The sequence below is a fragment of the Dermacentor andersoni genome, chromosome 8 (assembly GCF_023375885.2).
Source record: "Dermacentor andersoni chromosome 8, qqDerAnde1_hic_scaffold, whole genome shotgun sequence".
Taxonomy (NCBI): Eukaryota; Metazoa; Arthropoda; class Arachnida; order Ixodida; family Ixodidae; genus Dermacentor; species Dermacentor andersoni.
In genome coordinates this window covers 135,700,797-135,712,864 of record NC_092821.1, presented here as the reverse complement: position 1 = coordinate 135,712,864, position 12,068 = coordinate 135,700,797, and the positions used below count along the sequence as shown (strand labels likewise).

General features: G+C 44.6%; 1 long non-coding RNA gene across 1 annotated transcript; it reads right to left on the bottom strand.

Moving 5' to 3' along the window:
* Positions 1–4,758: 4,758 nt before the first annotated feature.
* On the bottom strand, positions 4,759–11,598 carry LOC129383281 (uncharacterized). The gene is made up of 2 exons (XR_008611155.1): positions 11,399–11,598; positions 4,759–4,926 (listed from the first exon to the last, which is right to left on the bottom strand). It is a non-coding gene; the product is annotated as an uncharacterized lncRNA (long non-coding RNA).
* Between the last annotated feature and the right edge of the window lie 470 nt (positions 11,599–12,068).

The following is a 12,068-nucleotide window of genomic DNA, read 5'->3' as shown; positions in this document are numbered from 1 at the left end:
TTATTACATAGCTACCATACACGCATGCTAAAAAACCTATGGAACCTTTTAGGTAAATTTGCGCAAGTTCTAGTGTTGCTCGAAATGTTTGACGTCAGTGGTCTCTATAGTATAGAAAAAGTGCATGCGTGTGCTTGGAGGGGGGGGAGGCAGTTGCGCCTTTCTACAAAGACTCGAATAATGCTAATAAGCAAAGAAAGCAATGATCTGCCAGATACGAACGTACTATAAAGGTGGAAATGCTTTCGCCTCCTCATTGTGTAGGCATCGGAATTCACATGACGGATGACCTCGAAGAAATGACTCAATTCATAACATAGCTCTGACGGGTCGGTGACATAACATATGCTTCAAACATGTCGCACGAAACTGAGCTTGTGGACTCTTTCTAAGAAAATGCATAACGTACGTTCGTTCACTGCATTAGAAGAACGCTTGAAAACCACTCAAAAGATAATTGTTTCGAGCAGGTGGCTGTAATACATTGAATGTTGCCGGTTTGAGCTACATTTAAAAAAATATTTCTCTTTTTCCCGTAGGTCAGCGTTCATGAGTATCTTTCTACACCATTCTGTCCTTGCCCGACCTCAAGTGACTGTGAACCGCCACTTGACAACCGCTTCTCCAGCATTTATTGTTTTCTGACAAAAAAACAAAGAAAAACTTCGCGTGATTTGTTCCAAGTGGTCTTGGAAATGTGTCATTCATGCTCGACGATGATAGCACAAACTAGGTGCATTACAAATTTTATGAAACATCTGCAATATGCTCATGAAAAATATCGTAATGATGCATCGTTAACAGCGCTACAACTCTGAATGAAGTTGAACCTTACGTATTGTATCTCGCAACAAAACCAAAAATTACATTTTCAATAATTTTTTGAAAAATATTTATTGGTGCATTAGCAAAACGAGAGCTATGCGGAAAATTTGCTAGATATAGCATGGTTTTTGGGCTTGTGAGAACACCCGTTTCATGGCATAAAAAGGAAGTTGTCTTCACCGGTATGCGAGACATATGGATCTGCTGCGTTTGATGAAAATTATTTTCACTGAGTCACTGAGTTGCGTTGTGTGCAGTAAACAAACATGGCATCTGTAGCAATTTGCTGTCTATGAGAAATTGCAGGAAGCTGTAATATCTACGTATGATTGTAGTACAGTATGCACCTATTCCTACTGAATAAGGGCAACTCAGCTGTACATTATTGTGTTGTGTATCAATACCATGAGTTACGAATAGATTCAGCGAATAGACCACATTTTAATTCCTACTTATGTTTTGCCGAAACATAAGTAGGAAAGCCACGCGCCATGGCGTGTTGGCTCGTGCATCTTCAACAAAAAATAAGTTTTTACACAGATCTGTTTCAGACATGCGAGTACGACAGCGAAATTAGAAGCAGAAGGGTGTTGAAAACAAGATCTGCAAGAGGAAAACAATCTGCAAAATTAAATATAAGCGCGGTTGGTTTTCGTTGGGGCCTGCAGAGAAAGTCGTGTGCTTGTCGAGTGCATAGCAAACAAGTGGGATGGCGTTTGCCCCTCGCGCACCAAGGAAACCGTTGCCGTAGCAGCGCACTTCACTTTTTCTTTATAATTTTTTGTGAGAACTTTGTTCTACCGAGCACCAGTAGAAAAATTGGCACTTGTGACGCAATTACCGTTCACCTGGAAGTATACCAGATGACAGAGCCGTGGCCGTACGGCCTGACACAATTTTCGAGGTCATTTTACATTGTTTTAACTTCCTCAATAAAGTCAGCAACTGTAATTAGAGACTTTCTTTTTAGAAATGCAGCAAGTGGCCCTTGTTTGATTCCCACCATAAGGTGGCAGAGCTTTTATCTGAGTCTTCCATTCGAAAACACCGCTGTTGTCACCGTTGTTAGCATTGTTGCATTCAAGGAAAACGACAATGCTTTCGTTGGGAAGCTATCTGCAGGATCACACTAGAATGGTAGCCCTCTATATCCCTGCGCACAACGCTAACACGCTTGCCTAAGCGGCTATTCTTGAATGTGTACTATCTTTCAAAAGCAGTCATCTTGTTTTAACAACACGCCTGGCGTTCCCTTGGCAGAATTGGGATTACCTGGTTCATCTTCCTAAAGTCTAAAATTTGTGGTGCGTTCGAGGTTGGTCAGTCAACAGTCCGGTGTCTTGCCTGTACTAAAATGAAATTGCAGGGGCTACCAGAAATGGCTTTAACGCCAAAGCTACTGAAGCAGCACGCAAACGCATGCTGGCAGTTGACGTTACAGCTGGTCGTTTATGCTGGTCAGGCAATAGACCGCGCTCTCGTGGCCATCCAGCACGCCTGCAGCTGTTTAATTGGGTTTCGGGGCTGCTTCTTCCTTTGGAGTTTTTGTGCTCCAATGCAAGCGCAGGGCGGGAGTTGCTTGGGCGCCTTCCACTGGGTGACCTGCGGAACATTCCCGGCACCTTTCCTACGTACCACCTTGTCATGATGGCACACGGGCAGAAAGGTAGAAAGAAAGGTGAAGTCGACTGGTAATTATTACATAATTCATCGCGCATACTTGTGCACGAAAGCAAAGGAAACAACTTCGTGGCAGCAATACAATGAACGCGGACGGCGGTTGTCGGATCGAAACCACCGCTCTTGTCCGACCAATACTTATATCTGCGTCATCGAATCTTCTAGATGCATCTCCGGCGAGCACCCTAATTGAAGTACTACCACGTTCGATGTAAACTACAACGCGCGGCCCATGGCTGGAGAGGAGCTCTTAGAAACAGAGGAGAGGGTTTTGCTGTAGCAGCAATACACATACATCCATTCTTTCTTTCCTCTGCTTTCTTCGCGGATGGTCCATACACTGGCCTGCAGAGCAGTGAGGGCATCCGTAACCCTTATCGCAACCTGTTTCGACATTGCAAACATTGCGAACCCTCGTTCCGTAACTATTATCATGTTTATTATTTCTTTAATTAAGCAATGTATGCTCGACCGGCGAGTGTAAAGTCGCTAGGCGAAGAAATCAGATGACTGACAGCATGCAGGGGCACACGCCGTGCTATAACTTAGGCAGCTTCTCCACTACTTTATTGCAATTATATCGACACTCCAGACGCATTCTTGCCGTCGTTGTCACCGTGCTGTTCCGTATGAAGTCTAAACACGGTAACATCGTGGCCGCATGCCGTAAGCCGTATATGCGAGCGAAACGTGCACATATATCTACATATATTTCTATTATCGTCAATCAAAGCAAACAGCTCAGAAAGCTTTGTTACATTGATTCCCACAGTGCGTGAGATCTGCATATTTTTTTTTTTATTGTGCGAAAAAAACTGCGCAGTTCCTTCCGAGAGCGAAGTGCCAATTGCGATAACAAGTTTGTAGATGGCTGTACGTAGTAAAGGCAATAGTTTTATCGGCCGTATAAATTTGTAAACATTCGCTTACTAACTAAATTAACAATGATAGAATATGTAAGCGCGACTCAGCTAGGACATAGAAAGATACAGACACACAAAGACAACGCTGACTTTGTGTGTCTGCTTTTTTCTACGTCCTTATTCAGTCGCGCTTACACGTTCTTTCATGGATTCAAACGAACTAACCCGTCAACATGTTTTGACTAAATTAACCAGCACGGCGGCACGCGCGCACAAGTAAACATGAACACATCTGGCTCGATGAGCGCGTAAACTCCCTGTGAAAATTCTGGAGTTAGGAATCGCGGCATCAGCAAGCGAATTGACCTTCATGTATGTCTCGCTTCACCGCGAACGAAATGTCGAATGCACATCGAATACGAAACTACCGGCATTACGCGCGCTCTGCAAACATCGCAGATCGCTTTGAAGACGAGACCCGCGTGGCCACGCACTTTAGCCACGTCGCAGATCGCTTTCAAGACACACGAGCGCCGGCAACGCGTCCCTACGGCCTCCGCCAAAGCATCTACTACGGCATGCACGATTCGCCTGGCCAACAACGCAGTAGTAGACGCCGCGGTTATCTCCAGTCTGCGCGGAGTGGCGGGCGAGGAGGTTATATAGGCAACGTAGACGCTGCCGGAGAAGAACGCCCCTCCTCCCTCGCCTCACCCCCCGGCCTCGCGTGCCACAGCACAGGGGACGCATCCGGGTTGCGTTCCTCGCTCGCGCACGCGAGATTGAACCGCGTTCGCCGGATCACGCTCACACGCTTTCACTCATACGGAGCCTCACAGTGACTCACAGTGACTGACAGTGAGCCTCACAGTGATTTTCTATTTTTCTGTATTGCTTTAAGTTCCGCCTTTTATCAACGTTGTTTCTTTTACCAACAATTTTTAAAATTTGCGAAAACTATTAAGGTAAAAATAAGGTCAACTCACGCAGAGCTACGGAAGCCAATGTTGCTAAGTCATCCGGATATGTGCAACAAAAGCAAACCGCAAATGTTTGGAAGCACTTTGTGCTTGATATTCTCTAGTGAAGCGTTACAATTTCGCACTAATCTCAACAAATTGTTGCGCTTCCAGTACCGGAGCTTACAGTACACTGTGAGCTCCGGTACTGTGAGTGGATGGCTCCGTATTAATTTTGAGCACAGGGGGTTCTTTAACCTGCTGCATAGGCGTGGTGCACGAGCCGTTATTGCATAGCAATTTATTCAGGTTCATGCTCTGCATTGAAACGCCACACGGGCTAATTAGCAGGCACTGGTTATTCGCTACTGCTCTTGACCACAAAGAGAAGTGAATAATAATTTTTCAAATTTAAACAACTGAACTGTAAGTAGGCGCAGAGATGCAAGGCGCATTGCCATTTTTTATTTAGGAGATTTATCCTTGTGTGCGGCAATTCACATCAGAATCCCTGATGGCGTTGAAGCGCAGGATGGCTGCTGGTTTCCAGATCCAGCGAAAGCGGCGTTCGTTTGTCATTTTGCTTTAGCGTCCACCAACTGCAATAGATCAGATTCCAAAGTTCTTCACTTAATAGTTTGCATAGAATTACATGATGAACATAAAAAAGACTCGCAAAACGTGGTACATGTCCTTGGGTCTCATAATACATATAACATTGTTACTGCATTAAATTATACAAGGTATTTTTGCAAACCGGAAGCGCGTACTAAAATGTGAAGATAAGGTTTCAGATAATCCCAAAGAAAGAAATCGAGTGGACAGAGGCCAGGTGACCTAGCCGGCCACTTTACAGGCCTGTTTCTTCCAGTCTATTGCGCATGACAAGTCGCATCCAGCAAGTTTCGTGCTTAGCTGCTGCTATGTGCTGGCGCTCCATCTTGCAGATACCACAGAAGTGGAAGCCGTGACAGCGTGACTTCATTGAGAAACTCACCCAGCACTGCTTCACGTATTTTGTCCACGCAACGCTGTCCAGTCAGTGTGCGATCGAAGAAGATGGCACCGATTATAGCACCGGCGTAAATTGTGCACCACACATTGAACGACCACTAGTACTGGTGCCGATTGCGCTTGAACCATTGTGGATTGGAGTTCCTACAACAGTGTGCACTATGCAAACTTACGAGGGCGTTTGTGTGAAAATCGGCTTCATTTGTGCACATGACGCTGCTCAAAAAGTCCGTTAACTTGTGAAGACCAAATTCGAGAAATCTAGACAATTCTACAGGTCCCTATTTTCCAAACATTGGTGCTGGCTAAGACGGTACGGGTGAAAGGCCGTCAAATAGAATCCTCAAAACTGGTCACTTGTATATTCGTACCTGGGCGACCATGTCCCGCACGCTAGCATGAAGGTTTGAGGCCATAAATGCTAGAACATCCGTGCGTAGGCTTTCACTTCGGGTGGTTTGGCGTTGTGCTATTAGCGTGGCGTTTCTGCTTCCGATTTTATTAAATTGCTTCAGCTTTACCTATCCTCAACCTTCGCCGAATGGAAAGAGACATTCTTCATTTTAAAAAAAGCTGGGTGTTTAGAGGGCCTTTTATCGCTCCCTATTTAAGCGATTTATTTTTGGCTTATCCAGAAAAGAACGTCCAGTCACGGCTGGGCAGTGCGAAAATTGGGAATGCCTTTTGTTTCGTGAATGATTTTCTGTTTCTGTTTCTGTTTAACTGTAAGGGCAGCTGCGTGGCGTCCTCTATTCGGCAGACGTTGGTTCTGTTTGAACAATGCCTAGCCCGGCTCTCATTCACGCATGAACTCCCGAAGAGTGGATATCTTATAGGTTTCTAGATCTCAAGCTATCCTTCACTCGGCATCCTGTATGCTGGATTTATGAGCCGCCAGCGAATAAGCCTCTATGATTCTATGCATCCGCCCATACAGAACTGATTAAGAGGGGTATGGCTCATACTTGCTTGCATAAAGCACTAAATAAGTTCTCCTATAATTTAATAGAACCTAGTTTCAGTTCACAGATCGCTCACGTGAAGGCGCTGGGTATCCTAGCAGTCTTGCCTCAGTCTCAGAGAAGTTGCGGAGTAGGTTAAACATTGATCCTCAGAAGATCGAGCCCCAGGTACATGATCTAAGAAATAAAGCTGCTGGTCTCCCGTAGATCCATGGGATCTATCAGAAATATAAGAAAATATGTCAAAGAGCAGGTGTGGAAGTAGTTTTTCTGGGCGTAGAATACATTCACAGCTTTCCGTTAGAACTAATCATGTTGCTAAGCAACGTAGTTCTTAAATTATCAATCCCCCCCCCCCAAAAAAAAAAAAAAATGCGGATTGTTTGAAAGGCGCAGTTTACAGAATACTCCTGAGATGCGGTCTGTTTTATGTATGGCAGTCAGGTGGATGTCTAAATGTTAGACTGCAAGAACGTAGCATTCAAGTGCGCAAAGGGCGAGAGGGGATTTCTAGGGGCCCATTGTGCAGAATGTGGCAGTATTCCGTTCTTTGAAAAGACAAGTATCCTGGCTAGGCATCCTACTGAAAACACTCAACTTATTATTGAAGCAGCAGCGATCACTGAGGGTGACTCGATTAGTAAGCCGTCAATTACGTTAACAGATATGTAACTTGCTCTATTGAGATCGCACGTGCGCTCTCATTCGTCTTTAGGTAGGCGGTTATGTTTGTTTTGAATTTTGAATGTGTATTCATGCTGGCTTTTCACTAGGTGTCTTGGTTATATAGGCTTGTCATTCGAAAAAAAAAATCATGTGGAAGTCAGCGCTTGTCGTCGTCGTCCTTTCGGTACTGTTGTCTATGTACGGGCTGTGGTGAACTTTGCATTGAAGGTAACGCCGGTTCGACCAAATCTCCAAGTGGGTTTGATTCCCACCAAAAGTCATGGATTCGAATTCCTTAATTACCTCTATATTCATTAAATTTCCTTAACACAAAAGGTTGTGCTGAAGCGTCTTCTTTGCCTCGGCTTCACTTTTTCATATAAAGGAATCGATGGCCTAAGCGCCATAATTAACACAATATGTCGAGATTTTTACTCCCACCAAAGGTCGTGGTTCCTAATTATACTCGCCTTTATTAACACCACAGGTAGTGGGTTCTAGTTGCACCAAAGGTAGTGGGTCCTAATTAAATTTACCTTAATTAACACCACAGGTAGGGCGCGCTACTCCCACCAAAAATCGAGTGTTCGATTCGCTGTCAATTTTGGTGGCATAACGCCGGATGGCGTAACGCAGGACATCAGATTTTTCGTCCCATGAGCCGTCTAAGGTTTTCGCCTTTATAAGGAAACTGATGCCACCATCGCCGGAGGAACTCGTGATGCTCCGATGGGTCGGTCCCAGCCATCATGTCGAAAGGGGCGCCGAAGCTCTCCCTACTTCGCGCAAGCTTGCCGGGCTACAATATAGCTTTTGTCATTTTTGTTGTAGCGGATTGTATGGAGAGGTCACAGATGGATCGATGTATGGTCGAACAAGACGAATCCAATTTCAATATTGATCAGCGGATATTGATATGCTCACCGAGATTGGTATTGGTGGCGCAATTACTTAATATTTTAATTCTGTTGTACAAGAATTCAGGCTTTAATATAACCACTGGAAGTATAGTAAAGACTACACTACCTAATAGTGTTGGGCAACAACAATGCCGTCACATTACGCTGAACGCCATGGTAACACACATTAAATTCGCAGAAAAATTAAACATGAATACAAAAGAAAGCGATAACATTCTTTTGTAATCTTCCTCATATCTTTTTATCGCCCTTTACATACGAAGCCTTAAGGTTATACAGCAAGCACACAAAGTGACAATCTCGCTGCCAGCAACAATGCTGAATACACAGATCTAGGCAGCTAGTATATCCTAATGTATACACAGCGTCCCATTTAAGAGTCCCTTGCATCCCCCAATATCCTTAGTATTCTAGCTTCAACTTTGTTGCAACGGCTATTCATAAAGCGGCCGCGTTCTACACGATTGTGTGGGTTGCACATAGGGCGCTATTTTTTATTCTATTTAAAGCAACATACCTTGACACATTCATCTTGGGGGATTGGTCGAGAATGCGTACATACCGATAAAACATGCATGGTGCCGAGGTTGTCTGTCCGTACCAAAACCTAGTCCAAAGAGCAGCCAACAGCATTTTCTCATGGCGAATGACGCATAAGACAAACTTCTGATTTCAGGATCATTTGCTTCACTGTATATAGCAGGACGAAGGCCTTTACCAACGATCTCCAATTACGCTGCCTTGTGCCATGGGACCCCACCTTAATCCAGCAAATTTTCTAATTCCATCACACCCTTTTATTCTCTCTCGTACAACAGATGCGCTTCACTTCCCTTGGCACAGATTCTCGAACTCTAACAGACCATCAGATAATTACCCTACCCATTAAATTGGCTGCCCATCTTAATTTATGAGGTGAAAGGTCCTTCCTTTCGGCAGCATAGAGGGTCGTATTCTAAGACCATTATGTAGCGATGTCATGTAACAGTAATATATCGCTTATATTTCCGCAACTGGTGTTACCTGTGAGCCTTACATTGGTATCGTTACGCAGAGAATGGAAGCCATTACTCGATCCTGAATGTGTCGCGCACGCAGGTGCCGCTGTTGTCCAACCACGCATGACTGAATCGGAACTCTTCTGAGCCTCACGCGTGGTGTTGAGAGAGGCTTAGCTCGGCAGTACGTTTGTCTCTTCGAGCGGGAGTGGTGGCTTTAAGGGAGCTAATAATACTATAGTAGGCGTATTCTATCGAACCTAAACCAGTTCTTATCGAGAGTTATAAGGCTTACAAGTAGGAAATATCTTCCCAACATTTGACACTTTCTTTGCCATGGCGCGCCAGTGTCCTGGCGCTTATGACCCAGAAATAGCGTGAAGTGGCTGGGGCCGGAAGACAGAGACATGCGAAGCGTCACCCAAGCACTTTGACTACGATGGCATCTGTCGATCTCCATAGGAAGCGAATGCGCTGGAGCCCCAATTATTTATGAATGCGGTGGGCTCGAGTGGCGCCGGGCAGCCGCGAGTGTCATCAGTATGAGGTCATTTCTGCACCCAAGCGCCCCCGCCCTCAACTATACAATGCAAACGGGTCTGCCACTAATAGAAAGGGAAAACTATTGCCAAAATGGACCATGAGACTATAACTAGCTGTAGCATGAGTTAAGCATGTAAATGCTCTAATGCGTGACTAAATGCAAAACATGTATTTGGTTACAGCCATTCTGTACCACAGTGCGCATACTTCATTTGGAGCAGGCACAAGACGCTTCAAGCAACCTCACTGCGGCAGCGTCCCTGAAACAATACACCGGGAGTTTTTTTTTTTTTTTTTTTGTGCGACCGTCTGATCACGTAAGTGAAAGAAATGCAATGTATTCCAAGAAATATATCATACGCATCAAAACTCAAGTGAAACAGGTTGTGGCGGCATATATTTGCGGGTAAACCCTTAGGTCAAATGCAGGCCAAGAGTGAACTGCGGGCGAGCTCGGGAAAATTTAGCCTAAGGAGAACATTTTGTAAAGCGCAATCGGCACTACCTATGACAGAACAATCGAAAAAAACGGAATTTCAGAATGCCGATGCCAGGCCACTGGCTTGTTTTACAGATGCAGACAAAATATTTCTAAGACAGTAGCAGTGGCCGAGCTGCATTAGTTTCCTTCTGGTAGCCACGGAAGTTACGTGTAAATATAAATGTACATGCGTACAGCCTGTCACTTACATCGACTTCAAACCACTCGATCGCTTTCTTTCCCGTGAAGAGCAGTGCTTTTTATCGCTTCTGCGGTTATTGCTCGCCAGGAAATTGGCACTGACAGCATAGCTGTTTTTGCATACGCTTCGGTAACACATGGGAATGTAGCTGTGCTATCTGCACCATTGCTCTATAGCGAGATTTCAGCTGGAAAAGGTGCGATCAACGCTACCGTCCATGGGTAAGAAGACAGATCATGAGGTTTTCATTCTCTGTGAACGCCGACTGGCATTCGTAAGCGGTTTTATTTCTACCTTGCCCCGAGGCTGCTTGATCACAGTGGAACCAGCTCCCGTGTTCCGATTATTTTAACGCGAAAGCGTCAAGGGCCACGTGTCCCAAAAAATGCGTTACCGGATATCGTTTCGAGAAAAATCATTCCTAACCACAACCAAACAGGCCCTCCGCGTCGCGCTTAGGCATTACCGAATTAATCGAATTCCTCAAAGTGAAATGCGTCAGAAAAATCGTGAAGTACAACCTAAAGTCAACGTACAGACATAATAGCGTCGCTTTTTAATTTCAATATACTGGAAACATAACTTTTTCACGCAGAAACTCAAACACAAACCCCTTCTGCTGCGTTTCTAGCATTCGTAGAGTGGCGCGGCCCGCTCGGTTCCTTGCAACAACACCATCCAGATGACGCTCGCCTCCGCGTATCCTCAAGAAAGCGTGACAAGCAGTACAGGATCTTTCAATGCTATCGCCTTCCACATTTAAAGGCAATGCTTAGGCGCCCTCCCAAATTTTTGTGCACATCTGAACGTTTCTCACATCACACGCAGAAAGCGCGCCAATTTTTGTATTTTTTTTTAAAGGTTTCTCCAGTTCCTGTGTCTTGTCTCAGGGTTACGCTTATTTTTGTTTTTGTTCGCACACTAGTTGCGCTGCAATTACCTTATTCCGATGCTTATCGAAGGGCCTGTTAATTAATTAGCACTCAGTGCAGATAAAACATGTGGAACAGGCATTTGTGAAATAGGCGCAATCAAGGAGCACTCCACGCCTTGCGGAGACGCTTTCGGGGCGAACCCTACGAGCAGGAAAATTTATCTTTTGCTCGGCTCTAACTTCCTTTTCTGCTAGCATAGGATGTTTACCCTAAATATAATTATCATCTTAGGTTACCTTGAAACATATTGAGATATATTGAGTTCCGAAACGCCTTCCTTGGACACATATTTGTCTACTCAGTTCTTGCACCTATACAAATTTTTTATAAATAACAATTGTACTTCTTACATGGCCTAGGGTTTGGACCTGGAGGCCTCCTTGTTGGTGTTGGCCGAGTCACTGGAGGAAAAGGTGTGGGGCCTCCGTTTACACGGCTTTTACTATGCTTGTAAAGATATGGAGCTGCAAAAACACATGACCATTCTTCCCCTTGCATTACTAACGCTAGGAAGACAAACATGACTGCAACGAACGAAACTGCGAAGGAGCTTACCGTTGCCATTGTTAACTACCACTGAATGCTGAACGTCACCGAGTATATATGTGCGTCGGAATACAATGAACAAAGAATAATCCCCGACATTTCATTTGTGCACATAGTTTTGCATTTTCTTCGTGTGGTTTTCTATCAATGCCTTGCACGCTAAGTAGCAGTTTCGCTTGACTGTTAAATATATTCGTTCTGTGTAAAGAATATAGAAATGTATTTCGCTAGAATAGCAGCTTGTGCTTGTTGGTTTTCCATCCTGGTTTTAACAGCGCAAAATGTACACGAGAGACAAAACGAGAGACAAGACGATAAGACGACACCCCAAGCGCTGACTTTCAACAACGTGTATTTTGAAAGAAACACGGCTTCTTATACCATTGCCCACCGTGTCGCAGTCACGTGATCGCACATCATGTGAAACACGCACTTTTTCATTTTTGCACTTAAGATAGTGGTTGCACGTGCAAA